This window comes from Delphinus delphis, chromosome 4 (assembly GCF_949987515.2).
Source record: "Delphinus delphis chromosome 4, mDelDel1.2, whole genome shotgun sequence".
NCBI classification, from domain to species: Eukaryota; Metazoa; Chordata; class Mammalia; order Artiodactyla; family Delphinidae; genus Delphinus; species Delphinus delphis.
The window spans coordinates 36484203-36498257 of NC_082686.1; the positions used below are offsets into that span (position 1 = coordinate 36484203).

Here is a 14055-nt window from a genome sequence, read left to right on the forward strand (position 1 = left end):
CTCTGTCAAAGCAATCTAGAAAACACACACACACACACACACACACACACACAATTTTAAATTCCTAATTATAAAGATCCATCAGTCCAATATCAAATGTAAACTTTCACTTTATATAAGAAAATGTTCAAAGTCATATTCTTGATTAGTGGTTTTAATAGTGTTTGAGTATAACTTAAAAGGGTAGGTTCTATGTGATATGATCTTATAAAATGAAAAAAAGAATAACCTCTTTCATATTGAAGATATTCTAGAAGGCTGAATAAAACTTTTCCACCCCATTGATCTGTACAAATGTAAATTCTATTATGTCGGTGTCTAAGTCAGTTTAGGCTGCTCTAACAGAATACCACAGATAGGCGGCTTAAACAGCAAGAATTTATTTCTCACAGTTCTACAGACTGGGAAGTCCGAGATCAAGTGGACAGTAGATCCAGTATTATACTGAGGGCACTCTTCTTTGTTTGCAATCAGCTGACCTAGGTGTGTCCTCACATGGCAGAGAGCAAGAAAGAGGGAAAGAAAGTGCTCTGGTCTACACTTATGAGGACACTCATCATATTCATGAGGGCTCCACCCTCATGACCTAATTACTTCCCAAAGACCCCACTTCCTAATACTATCACATGGTGGGCTGAAATATTAACATATGATTTTGGGGGAGACCCAGCATTCAGTCCATAACAGTGAGCTAAGGGTGGTCTAAATTCTGAGAACAGAAAGGACAGTTCTTCTCTGTAAAAACAAAACAAAACAGGAGAATTATACATTCACTCTTAAAATATAATATTAAGTACTTCTTCACTTGAAAAAAATTGAATCAAAAGAACTACTTGAAAGTATACAAAATGTGCGTTTTAATTATGTTTAAACTGTTACACTTTGGCTCATTAATCACCACATTATATAAGACCAAGATAATTATTTTACATGAATAAAAGGGATTTTATATTATAGATTAGTAATACATAAAATGTTCAAACTAATGTCTAATATTGATGTATTCAATAAATAAAAATGTAAAGATTGGCAATAAGATATGTTTAAATATAATGATATTCTTATAGTAAATAATCAAAGCCTGTATTCAAGATAAAATAAGCCTGGTGGTGGGAAGGGGTGGGATTTTGCCAGCCGTGGCTGCCACTGGAGCCGGTGTCCGGGCTGGTGATGGGGTTAATTCCCTTTCATAAGACTCTTAACTTGCACCCACCCAGCCCCTCCGTCACCCTGCTGCGCCGCGCTCCAAACGACTCCTCCTCAGTAACGCGGGCCCCTGAAAGGTATGATATATTTTATCCTAGACAGTCCAGGAATCTACAGTGGTGACAAGGACATGGGACTCCTCCTGCCAGATTCCAAATTGGTCAAGACAATTGACATCCTGGCTGACAACTGTGAGAAAGAACCTTGGATTATTTTATTTTATTTTTGCGGGACACCACAATTCCACATGCATGGGACACATCAGGCTTCAAGTTCCCTGTAGAATTCTAAAATAACCTTTGCTAATGAGGATGTCTGATACTGTTACGGTAAAAAATGAAACTGAAGCAATGAAGGATTTGGAGGCAGAAGTGAAAGATACAACCAGAGTTGTAAATCTTATCAAATCAGAAAACTATGGGAAGATTTTGGCAGAGAAGAATGAACATTGCATTGACAACAATATTGATTTGCAGGGGAAAATTCAGATACAGTTAACACAATCATTTGGAAAAGAGGAGAAGCCCTCAAAACAGGAAGCAGAAGAAGAAAAAGCCAGTGATAAGTTGCCCAGAAAAATGTTATCAAGAGATTCTAGGTCAAGAATACACTGATTCAATCAGCATAGGTCTACATGAATTTTTAGTAAATACATTAAAAAACAATCCCAGGGGCAGTATGATGCTGTTGAAATTGGAACAAGAAATTTTAGATTCCATTGGTAATAATGAGTCTCCACATAAAAAATTCCACCCAATGACATCTTACCATAGGATGCTATTACACAGAGTTGCTGCTTACTTTGGATTAGACCACAATGTTGATCAGAGTGGGAAGTCTGTCACAGTAAACAAAACTAGCAATACAAGAATACCTGATCAGAAATTTAATGAACATATTAAGGATGATAAAGGTGAAGACTTTCAAAAATGATATATCCTCAAGAGAGATAACTCTACCTTTGACAAAGATGATAACCAGATGAGAATACATTTGAAAGCTGACAGAAGAAGCAAATCTATAGAAGAAAGAGAAGAAGAGTACCAGAGAGCTAGAGACAGAATATTTTCCCAAGATCTCCTGTGTTCCCAAGAGAATTATATTATTGACAAAATAATCCAAGACGAGGATGCTAGTAGCACCCAGCAGAGGTGCCAGATATTTAGAGTTAATAAAGATTCTTCAGGGAGAGCAACAGATAGCCATCAAAGCAGCAATGAGAACGAGTTGAAGTACTCTGAATCACGACCCTGGAGCAGCACAGATTCAGACAGCTCTCTCTGAAACTTCAAGCCTGCAGTAACCAAAGCCAGCAGCTTCGGTGGAATTTCAGTTCTGACAAGAGGTGATAGTTCTGGAAGAAGCAAAAGCATAGGCAGGCTTTCAAAAACAGGTCAGCCCTTCATAAACCCAGATGGGAAGTCCAGTTGTGTATAATTCTCCGATGACTCAACAACCAGTTAGAACCCAAGTGCCTGGACCTCCACAGCCACCTCTGCCTCCCCCATCACCTCAACAACAAGCAGCTCAGCACAATTTCTCACAGCAGGACAACCATGGGTCTCAGTGTAGCCACCTGAGTCTTGCCCGCCAGCCATGTGCAGATGGTTCTGATCCTCAAGCCACCATGTTCCAGTCCACTGTTGTTCTTCAGTACAGCAGTCTGGTTATATCACGACAGCAGCCCCACCACCACCACTGCCTCCTCTTCCTCCCCTACCTCCTGGGCAGCCAGTCCCTACTGCTTGCTATTCTGCCTCTGGTCATCATGTCAGCCAGCCTGTGCTCCAGCAGCAAGGACATATTCAGCAGCCCTCTCCACAGATGCCAGCCTGTTATTGTGCTCCAGGCCACTACCACTCCAGTCAACCTCAGTATCGCCCAGTCCCTTCTGTCCATTACAATTCACATCTAAACCAACCACTACCCCAGCCTGCCCAGCAGACAGGTTATCAAGTTATGCCCAACCGGCAGCAAAACTACCAGGGGATAGTTGGAGTTCAGCAACCCCAGAGTCAGAGCCTAGTTGGTGGCCAGCCCAACAGCATTGGAAAACAGATTCAAGGAGTGGTCATTGCCTATCCTTCAGTGCCATCATTTCAGGTTTCACTGCCTCAAGGTTCTCAAGGAATTGCCCATCAGACTTATCAACAGCCTGCTATGTTTCCTAATCATTCTAATCAAGGATCTATGCCTACAGCAGGAATGCCAGTTTACTACAGCATCATTCCACCTGGCTAACAAAATAATTTAAGCTCCTCAGTAGGTTACTTGCAACATCCAGGATTAGAACAAGTACAGTTGCCTCGAACTACTTCACCATGCAATTCCCAGCAGCTCCAAGGCCACCAGTGTGCAGCTGTGCCACCTCCACCACCTGGTGGCGGAATGGTGACGATGCAGCTCAGTGTACCAAACAATCCACAATCTTGTGCCCATTCACCCCCACAGTGGCAACAAAACAAATATTATGGTGCTCACCAGAGAGGACAGAAGTGTATGGAATTTAGAAATAGAGACAATATTGTTCAGGAGATGCCAGATACCCGTTACTTGGCCAGCCCCTGCAATACAACTCTCCTGCTGTTCTGCACAGACACATTCCAGCCCAACAGGGTTAGCCTGGCAACAGGCATGGAAACCGAGGAAGGAAACAAGCTAAAAAAGCTGCATCCACCGACCTTGGTGCAGGAGAAGCAGTTGTTGGGAAGGTCTTGGAAATTATTGAACTACCAGATGGAATAACTCGTGTGGAAGCTGAGAAGCTTTTTGGGGAACTCTTTAAAATTGGTGCCAAGATCTGGTGGCTTTGGGACCCCCAGTCCCAGGCCCAGCTGCATCGTCACCTCCTCTGCTGTGGCAGTGGGGACAGCACTTTCAACCCCGAAAGCTCTAAACCTAGTGACTTGGCCTCCATGTACACTGTCTTAGCCACATTCCCCTCCATCTCGGCTGCACAGAATTCTCTGAAGAAACAAATTAACTCAGTTAACGAGTTTAAGCTGAGAACGAGCAAGAAGCATTATGACTTTCACATTTTGGAAAGAGCAAGTTCTCAGTAACAGCCACTTTGGACCCATGGCCTTTGTGATTCCCCTGTCCTCACCCATCTTTAACTGGCTTGGTATTTGGAACTTCTGTTAACATGAGACTCCTAGGATGTGTGGTCGTGGCATTACAACTTCTGAAGACAGGCCAGTGATCCAGCAAAGGCGGCGGGGGCGGGGGGGGGGGGAATACACATTTCACCCCAGATGACTGTAGGAAGCCACATCGGAATGATACAGAGTTAGCAGCTTTTTCTGAGGAAATGCTGTTCAACTTCCTCCTAACTTTTATAGTTATTTTGTTTTATATTTCTGAATTCTTGTATCAGCTCTATTGTACAGCAAATTATTCTTCAAAATGATTACAACCAGTTGCAACCTGTATTTCTTTTTTTGAAGCCAGCACAGTGTGATCCAACATAGAATTTTTTGGGAAAAGAATGCAGGAGTGTAATAACCAAGTCACAACGGTGTACTGTCTTTGGGGGGCTGGAGGGTGACTAAGGAGACCCCACAGATAGAAGACTACTCTTCCCCTGTATCTCTAAACACAGAAACAATTTCCAGAAAATATAGAATTCCCTCATAGGGTCTTTTCCTTACTCACTTAGGTCATATAAACATTAAGTGTAAAGTAAATTTTGTTCTTAACACCTCTTAATCAAACCACTTAGGTTCAAAGGGGAATAGGAATCATTCTAGGCAGGAAAATACTTCCATTTTTTTTTTTTAAGTCTCCCTCCAATAATTAAATGTCACTTATTTTCATTCCCTTCCTTGTGGATTTTTTTGTCACCTGAGGAAATGCATTTGATGAGTGCTGGAAACTTCTTAAGTGGTTTAAAATGTGTTTTCATTGTTTGCAGCAGATCACTGGACATCAAAGATTCATTGCAGTTATGAACAAGGAACCTGTTTTTCAATTTACAAGGCTGTACAATGTGTGCTGATGCAAGCCTTTTTTAGTTCAAGAGAATAAATGTTTACAAATATATACCCACTTTGTCTTTTGTAAATTAAAATCATGTTTTTAAATGAGAAAAAATAAAAGATAAAATAAGTCCAATGCAATGCACTTTATTTTAACTAGGTTTAGTGATTGTCCAAAAAGTAATTCTCAAATTAGAAAAATTATGCTTCATGTATATCAGGAGTACTATCTTCCTGTTTACAACAAGGTTTTAATCACCTTGATTTTTATAATTACTCCAATAAAATATTTGTAATACCTTCTCATATTACAATTATAAATAATTATTTGTGGTAATCTAAATTTTACTTATGACATTAAGTTCAATTTAGTGACTTATTTCTAAATATTTGGAGGAAAAACATTTTATTTTATCCTCTATTAGAAGAATATCAACTGTTTCTAAAAGAAACTGTCAGTTTTACTGTATTTACTATGGCAACAAGCCTAGTTAGTATGTGTGTATGATTTATTTTCAGCAGATGTATAATTATTTCTAAAACAAGCAGATATATACTCTTACAAAATTAACTTTTTAAATTTGAAGTTGTAAAGCATGGTAGTTCTAAATCATAGAACATAAAACCCTTAAAACTTCCACTTTTCATCTCCGACTTATAAATAATATTTAGCACTTCTGACAAAAAGAATCTTATAACAGAATTCACTTACTGGAATAAAGCAGTGCAATAGATAATATGCTTGCCACCTAATTTTTTCTCCTTTACCCTTGGTACCAGAATGACTTAGTCCTTATGATGGCCAGGACACCACAGTCCCTTTAATGCTCAAAGCAGTAAATCCTTCCAAATTAAGATTTCATCTTGATTGTAACCACTTGACTCTTTGATAGACCTCAGAGCTATTCATTTTGCTGTTTTGTAGTATAATCATTATACAACTACACAATGCTCCCTACCAGTCTTGTCATTAGGGTGATATAAATTTGTTCCTCTACTTCTGAACTTCCAACAAGGTGACAGTCCTCTGTTAATGGAAGCCTTGCGAATACCAAGGAGAGAATTGTGGCAGTATCAGAAAGTGTTATCCCAATCAGGGGAAGCAAAAGTGTATGTATAGCTTAGTGATAGAATAATTTTAATTTTCAAAGTGAAAAATCAAGGAAATAAAATTTTCCTTCAGGAAATTTGACTGCTTTTTATAAAATAACTTTGTTGCATGATTAGACCAAAAATCGCCTTTTTTTACTCTGCCTTATCATACATACATGCTCATCACTGCTGATATTGTCCTAAATCTTCTAGGAAGATGGGAAAACCAATAGGATTCTAATTTTAAAACTAGCTAAACTTCAGAAACATATCAATAATTACCTTAATATAAGTGGATTAAATGCTCCAACCAAAAGACATACACTGGCTGAATGTATAAAAAAACAAGACCTCTACATATGCTGTCTACAAGAGACCCACTTGAGACCTATGGACACATACAGACTGAGAGTGAGGGGATGAAAAAAGATATTCCATGCAAATGGAAATCAAAAGAAAGCTGGAGTAGCAATTCTCATACCAGACAAAATAGATTTTAAAACAAAGACTATTACATGAGACAAAGAAGGACACTACATAATGATCAAGCGATCAATCCAAGAAGAAGATATAGCAATTGTAAATATTTATCACTCAACATAGGAGCACCTCAATACATAAGGCAAATACTAACAGCCATAAAAGGGGAAATTGACAGTAACACAATCATAGTAGTGGAATTTAACACCCCACTTTCACCAATGGACAGATCATCCAAAATGTAAATAAATAAGGAAACACAAGTTTTAAATGATACATTAAACAAGATGGAGTTAGTTGATATTTATAGGGCATTCCATCCAAAAACAACAGAACAAACTTTCTTCTCAAGTGCTCATTGAACACTCTCAAGAATATATCATATCTTAGGTCACAAATCAAGCCTTGATAAATTTAAGAAAATTGAAATTGTATCAAGTATCTTTTTTGACCACAGCACTGTAAGACTAGATATCAATTACAGGAAAAAAAATCTGTAAAAAATACAAACACATGGAGGCTAACAATACACTACTTAATTACCAAGATATCACTGAAGAAATCAAAGTGGAAATAAAAAAAAAAATACCTAGAAGCAAATGACAAGGAAAACACTACGTCCCAAAACCTATAGGGTGCATAGGTTCTAAGAGGGAAGTTTATAGCAATACAATCCTACCTTAAGAATAAGAAACATCTCAAATAAAAAACTAACCTTACATCTATAGTAATTAGAGAAACAAGTACAAAAAAACCACAAAGTTAGCAGAAGGAAAGAAATCATAAAGATCAGATCAGAAATAAATGAAAAAGAAATGAAGGAAACAATAGCAAAGATCAATAAAACTAAAAGCTGGTTCTTTGGGAAGACAAACAAAATTGGTAAACCATTAGCCAGACTCATCAAGAAAAAAAGAGAGAAGACTCAGATTAATAGAATTAAAATGAAAAAGGAGAAGAATTGACACTGCACAAATGAAAAGGATCCTGAGAGACTGCTACAAGCAACTCTACACCAATAAAATGGATAACCTGGAAGAAATGGACAAATCCTTACAAAAGCACAACCTTCTGAGACTGAACCAGGAAGAAATAAAAAATATAAGCAGACCAATCAGAAGCACTGAAATTTAAACTGTGATTAAAAATCTTCCAAAAAACAAAAGCCCATAACAAGATGGCTTCACAGGCGAATTCTATCAAAGATTTAGAGAAGTGCTAACACTTATCCTTCTCAAACTCTTCCAAAATATAGCAGAGGGAGGAACACTCCCCAGCTCATTCTACGAGACCATGAACACCCTGATACCAAAACCAGAAAAGAAAGAATACTCTAGACCAATATCACTGATGAACATAGATGCAAAAATCCTCAACAAAATACTAGCAAGCAGAATCCAACAGCACATTAAAAGTATCATACATCGTGATCAAGTGGGGTTTATCTCAGGAATTCAAGGATTCTTCAATATACACAAATCAATCAATGTGATAAACCATATTAACAAACTGAAGGAGAAAAACCATATGATCATCTCAGTAGATGCAGAAAAAGCTTTCAAAAGAATTCAACACCCATTTATGATAAAAACCCTCCAGAAAGTAGGCATAGAGGGAACTTAACTCAACATAATAAAGGCCATATATGACGAACCCACAGCTGACATTGTCCTCAGTGGTGAAAAATTGAAACCATTTCTACTAAGATCAGGAAAAAGACAAGGTTGCCCACTCTTATTCAACATAGTTTTGGAAGTTTTAGCCACAGCAATCAGAGTAGAAAAGGAAATAAAAGGAATCCAAATCGGAAAAGAAGAAGTAAAGCTATCACTGTTTGCAGGTGACATGATACTATACATAGAGAATCCTAAAGATGTTACCAGAAAACTACTGGAGCTAATCACTAAATTTGGTAAAGTAGCAGGATATGAAATTAATGCACAGAAATCTCTTGCATTCCTATATGCAAATGATGAAAAATCTGAAAGTGAAATTAAGGAAACACTCCTATTTACCATTAAACAAAAAGAATAAAATACCTAGGAATAAAACTACCTAAGGAGACAGAAGATGTGTATGCAGAAAACTATGACACTGATGAAAGAAATTAAAGATGTTACAAACAGATGGAGAGATATATCATGTTCTTGGATTTGAAGAATCAACATTGTGAAAATGACTCTACTACCCAAAGCAATCTACAGATTCAATGCAATCCCTATCAAAATACCACTGGCAATTTTCACAGAACTATACCAAAAACTTTCACAATTTGTATGGAAACAAAAAAGACCCCGAATATCTAAAGCAATCTTGAGAAAGAAAAACGGATCTGGAGGAATCTGGCTCCCTGACTTCAGACTATACTACAAATCTACATTAATCAAGACAGTATGGTACTGGCACAAAAACAGAAATATAGATCAGTGGAATAGGTCAGAAATACCAGAGATAAACCCACGCATATATGGTCACCATATTATTTTTTGGGGGGGCTGTACGCGGGTCTCTCACTTTTGTGGCCTCTCCTGTTGCAGAGCACAGGCTCCAGACGTGCAGGCTCAGTGGCCATGGCTGACGTGCCCAGCCGCTCTGCGGCATGTGGGATCTTCCCGGACCGGGGCATAAACCCATGTCCCCTGCATCAGCAGGCGGACTCTCAACCACTGCGCCACCTGGGAAGCCCTGGTCACCTTAGTTTTGATAAAGGAGGCAAGAATATACAGTGGAGAAAAGACAGCCTCTTCAATAGGTGGTGCTGGGAAAACGGACAGCTGCATGTAAAAGAATGAAATTAGATCACTCCCTAACACCATACAAAAAATAAACTCAAAATGGGTTAAAGACCTAACTGTAAGGCCAGAAACTAGCAAACACTTGGAGGAAAACATAGGCAGAACACTCTATGACATAAATCAGAGCAAGATCCTTTTGACCCACCTCCTCGAGAAATGGAAATAAAAATAAACAAATGGGATCTAATGAAACTTAAAAGGTTTTGCACAGCAAAGGAAACCATAAACAATACCAAAAGACAATCCTCAAAGTGGGAGAAAATATTTGAAAATGAAGCAACTGAGAAAATTTAATCTCCAAAATTTACAAGCAGCTCAATATCAAAAAAACAAACAACCCAATCCAAAAATGGGTAGAGACCTAAATAGATATTTCTCCAAAGAAGATATACAGATCATCAATGAACCCATGAAACAATGCTCAACATCATTAATCATTAGAGAAATGCAAGTGAAAACTACAGTGAGATATCACCTCACACCAGTCAGAATGGTCATCATCAAAAAATCTACCAACAATAAATGCTGGAGAGGGTGTGGAGAAAAGGGAACCCTCTTGCACTGTTTGTGGGAATGTAAATTGGTACAGCCATATGGAGAACAGTATGGAGGTTCCTTAAAAAACTAAAAATAGAACTACAATACAACACAGCAATCCCACTACTGGGAATATAACCTGAGAAACCATAATTCAAAAAGAGTCATGTACCAAAATGTTCATTTCAGCTCTATTTACAATAGCCAGGACATGGAAGCAACCTAAGTGTCCATGGACAGATGATTGTAGAAAGAAGAGGGGGCACATACATACAATGGAATATTACTCAGCCATAAAAAGAAATGAAATTGAGTTATTTGTAGTGATGTGGATGGACCTACTGTCTGTCATACAGAGTCAAGTAAGTCAGAAAGAGAAAAATAAATATCGTATGCTAACACATATATATGGAATCTAAAAACAAACAAACAAACAAACAAAAAAAATGGTCATGAAGAACCTAGGGGCAGGACGGGAATAAAGACGCAGACCTACTAGAAAATGGACTTGAGGACACGGGGAGTGGGAAGGGTAAGCTGGGACAAAGTGAGAGAATAGCATGGACATATATACACTACCAAAAGTGAAACCAATAGCTAGTGGGAAGCAGCATCATAGCACAGGGAGATCAGCTCAGTGCTTTGTGACCACCTAGAGCGGTGAGATAGGGAGGGTGGGAGGGAGGGAGACGCAAGAGGGAAGAGATGTGGGGATATAAGTATATGTATAGCTGATTCACTTTGTTATAAAGCAGAAACTAACACACCCTTGTAAAGCAATTATATTCCAATAAAGATGTAAAAAAAAATAAATTAAATTAAATTGAATTCTCCTAGATATGACTCCTTAAATAGAAACAACGGAACTTTTCCTCAATGTGAAACATTCAATCTGAAGTTCAAAGTCTACTGCTTTTTTCCTTCTCATCCTTCTGTCTGAGATGACATTATAAGATCAGGCAGATGTGTCTGGTCTCTGGAAAGTCAACAAATTTACAAACTTACATCACCAGAGCTAAACACAAGGTTGTTTATAATTCTTATCTCTCCTCACCTCACTGCACAATCAAGCACTGAAAAAATCTTATCCTCATCTTATCATCAAATTTTACCTTCCATTCTGCATCTCCTGGCAGCACAGGCTTACACAGTCTGAATACCTGTCAAATCAGCAAGCTATCTCTCCCAAGTTATTTTTGGGTGCTACCCATGGTAGCACATGAAAATATGGTCACTCTCTTCTCTCCTTAGGGAAATACCAGAAAGTCAGTAGTGCTTCCTCAGAGGGATGAATTGCCACTCTGTCACAATTAAGGGCTCTACAAAAGTATGGGAAAACAGAAGCTTATGATTTCAGTCAGAAAACTTTTAACTCTGGTTTAGTAAAGATAAGGGTGAGAAGACAAATGGTCAATATGCATAAAATATTTTATACTGTAGAAGAACACGGCTTCTTTGCTAAATAACAGCATGATAACATCAAGATGAGTAATCTGAAGAAAGACTAAAGTACATTCAAGACAAACAAAAATTTTGCTAGATAAAATGTGTAGGAATAGCAAATTCATGGCAAATGTGGACAGGAAATTTCTTTGTACATAAAAGAATTGGAATAAAACTATGAATAATAGGGCAATAATCTTTTAACTACTATAATATGTAACAAACCTAAACCTTAAGGTTACTCCCAAGTAGGCTAACGAAGCTCCGTCACCCTGCTTCTTAGGAGAACTCTAAGAAATAGTTACTGAAAACCCGGCCTCTGTTCACTGGTGCTGAATAGAAACGTGGAAACAGAGTTTTGGAGGAGCAGAAAAGAGTAGCTTTATTACCTTGCCAAGCAAAGGAGGCCACAGCAGGCTAACACCCTCAAGACTGTGCCTCCCTTCCTGGGAAATAGGAAGGGGTCTTATAGTTTCACGGTGGAAAATAGAGCTGTAGGTAAGGATCCAGGCTGATATAGTCTTGCATTCTTCTTTCCTCCAAGAGACACTGAGATCATTAGGGCTGGCATTAGGTGGTTCCGGAACAGGTTCTGGTGGTCCTCAAGGTTATCGTTCCATGACCTTCTTTCTGGAATGAAGAATGCTAGCAAAGGAAATGAGTGTTAGGAAGTGTTGTCTTGGAGACGTAAATATCAGGTGCATAGTACAACTTTAACTAGAGGGCAATCATTTTCAGAGTGCAGTTAAGCAAGAAAGGGTGGGGGGGGGAACATCTATAGGAAACCAGTTGAATGGGTGGAAAGAATACCAGTTGAATGGGTTGAATAAGGGCTAACATAATGAGGGTAGTTTCTGCTACGGCAATACTATTTGCAGCTTCAAGAACCATATTTAGATCAGACTCAATTGTTACAACTCCATGATCCAGCCATGTGAGGAGATGCTAAATTATATTTATCAGTTTATAAACATAAGGATTAAAAAATAATCGATTTCAAGTCCAAACATTTGTGAACTCAACATGGAATGTTAGAAGCAGAGGCAAACAAGGCCTGGAAGAATAATAAAGAAACAAAATTAAACACTGCCTTAAAACAGCAGGTGATACACTTATAAACTCACTAGATCCATGTATTACTTCTTTATTGATGCTGTAACAAATTAAAGTACTACAAATTTAGTGAACTAAAACATCACAAATGTATTCTCTTACTGTTCTATAGGTCAGAAGTACCAAATTGGTTTTATTGGGGTAAAATCCAAGGGTCAACAAGGTTGGTTTGTTCTGGAGGATTTAATTAGAGAAGCTGTTTCCTTGCTTTTTTTACCTTCTAGTCACTCTCTGTAGTGACTTTTTTTACCTTCTAGTCACTCTCTTGTAGTCCCATCTTCCATCTTCGAAGTGCATCAGTCCAATCTCTGTTTCTGACATTGCATACTTTCACCTCTGACTCTGATGCTCTTGCCTCGCTCCAAAATGGACCTTTGTGATTACATCAGTAATAGATTATCTCCCTATTTCAAGATGTTTGCCTTAATCACATTTGCAAAGTCCTTTTCATGCCATATTAGATAACACTCACAGGTTCACGGGATTATGATGTGCACATATTTTGTGACCAATTTTCCACTGCCTGCAAAACCCCAGTATATAGAACAAGCATATATACACTAGCAGATACTCAAGTTCATATAATTTAATAACTTGTTGAAATTTCAGAATTTAATTATATTACTTACTAGGCCATTGCATTGAACCTGACTTTTTGAGGAAAAAATGCATACATATTTTCAAAATTTCAAGGTTAGAAAATGGCATTAATCATGAAATTCAGAAAGATGGATATATATTTTAGGAGCAAATTATAGTGACCTAGCATACTCCTAGAGTTAGCAGATACATTTTTATATTACACAACCTTGGAAAAGGAGTGGGGAAGCTTTTATTTATGTCTTTTTGTTTTTTTCAATGAATTTCAAGTTTAAGGGGTCAGGAATTATCAGGATAAAGTCAGGCACCACAAGTGAAAATAGGCAGATTTTTCTCTATTATTTGCTAATGAATTCCTAAAAACTCTTCGAGAACAAACTGAAGAGAAAGCCATAGGGAAAATACTTCAGAGAATTCATCTGGGTTATCAACAGAATAGCTGATGAGGTCAAATTTTGGTTCACCATGAGGACACAGAAAGGACACTACCGATTCTCTCATAGCCAGTGTTTTTTTCAGATAGTTTAATAGAGGTGAATCGAGCTTGAATTAATTATTGCCAAGTTCTTTAGAAAAATGCTGTATTCATAATTTAATAGTATAAGGTTAGCAAATTCCTGAAAGAAGGAAGAAACATGCAAATAAAATAAAATCAACACCAAACTATTTCTGTGTGACTACTTTGATATCCATTATCAGTTGACACTACAGAGCAACATAAAAATAACAAGAATGGCAAAAACAAGCCCTCATAAGACCACAGTGGCATAAACAATAAATTGTCTACTTATCTGGTGCAGTTATCTAGGTGC

The 14055-nt window shown here is 37.8% G+C and overlaps 1 pseudogene; it reads left to right on the plus strand.

Moving 5' to 3' along the window:
- Positions 1–1511: 1511 nt before the first annotated feature.
- LOC132424023 (R3H domain-containing protein 1 pseudogene) lies at positions 1512–4268 on the plus strand (annotated as a pseudogene).
- The last annotated feature ends 9787 nt before the right edge of the window (positions 4269–14055 follow it).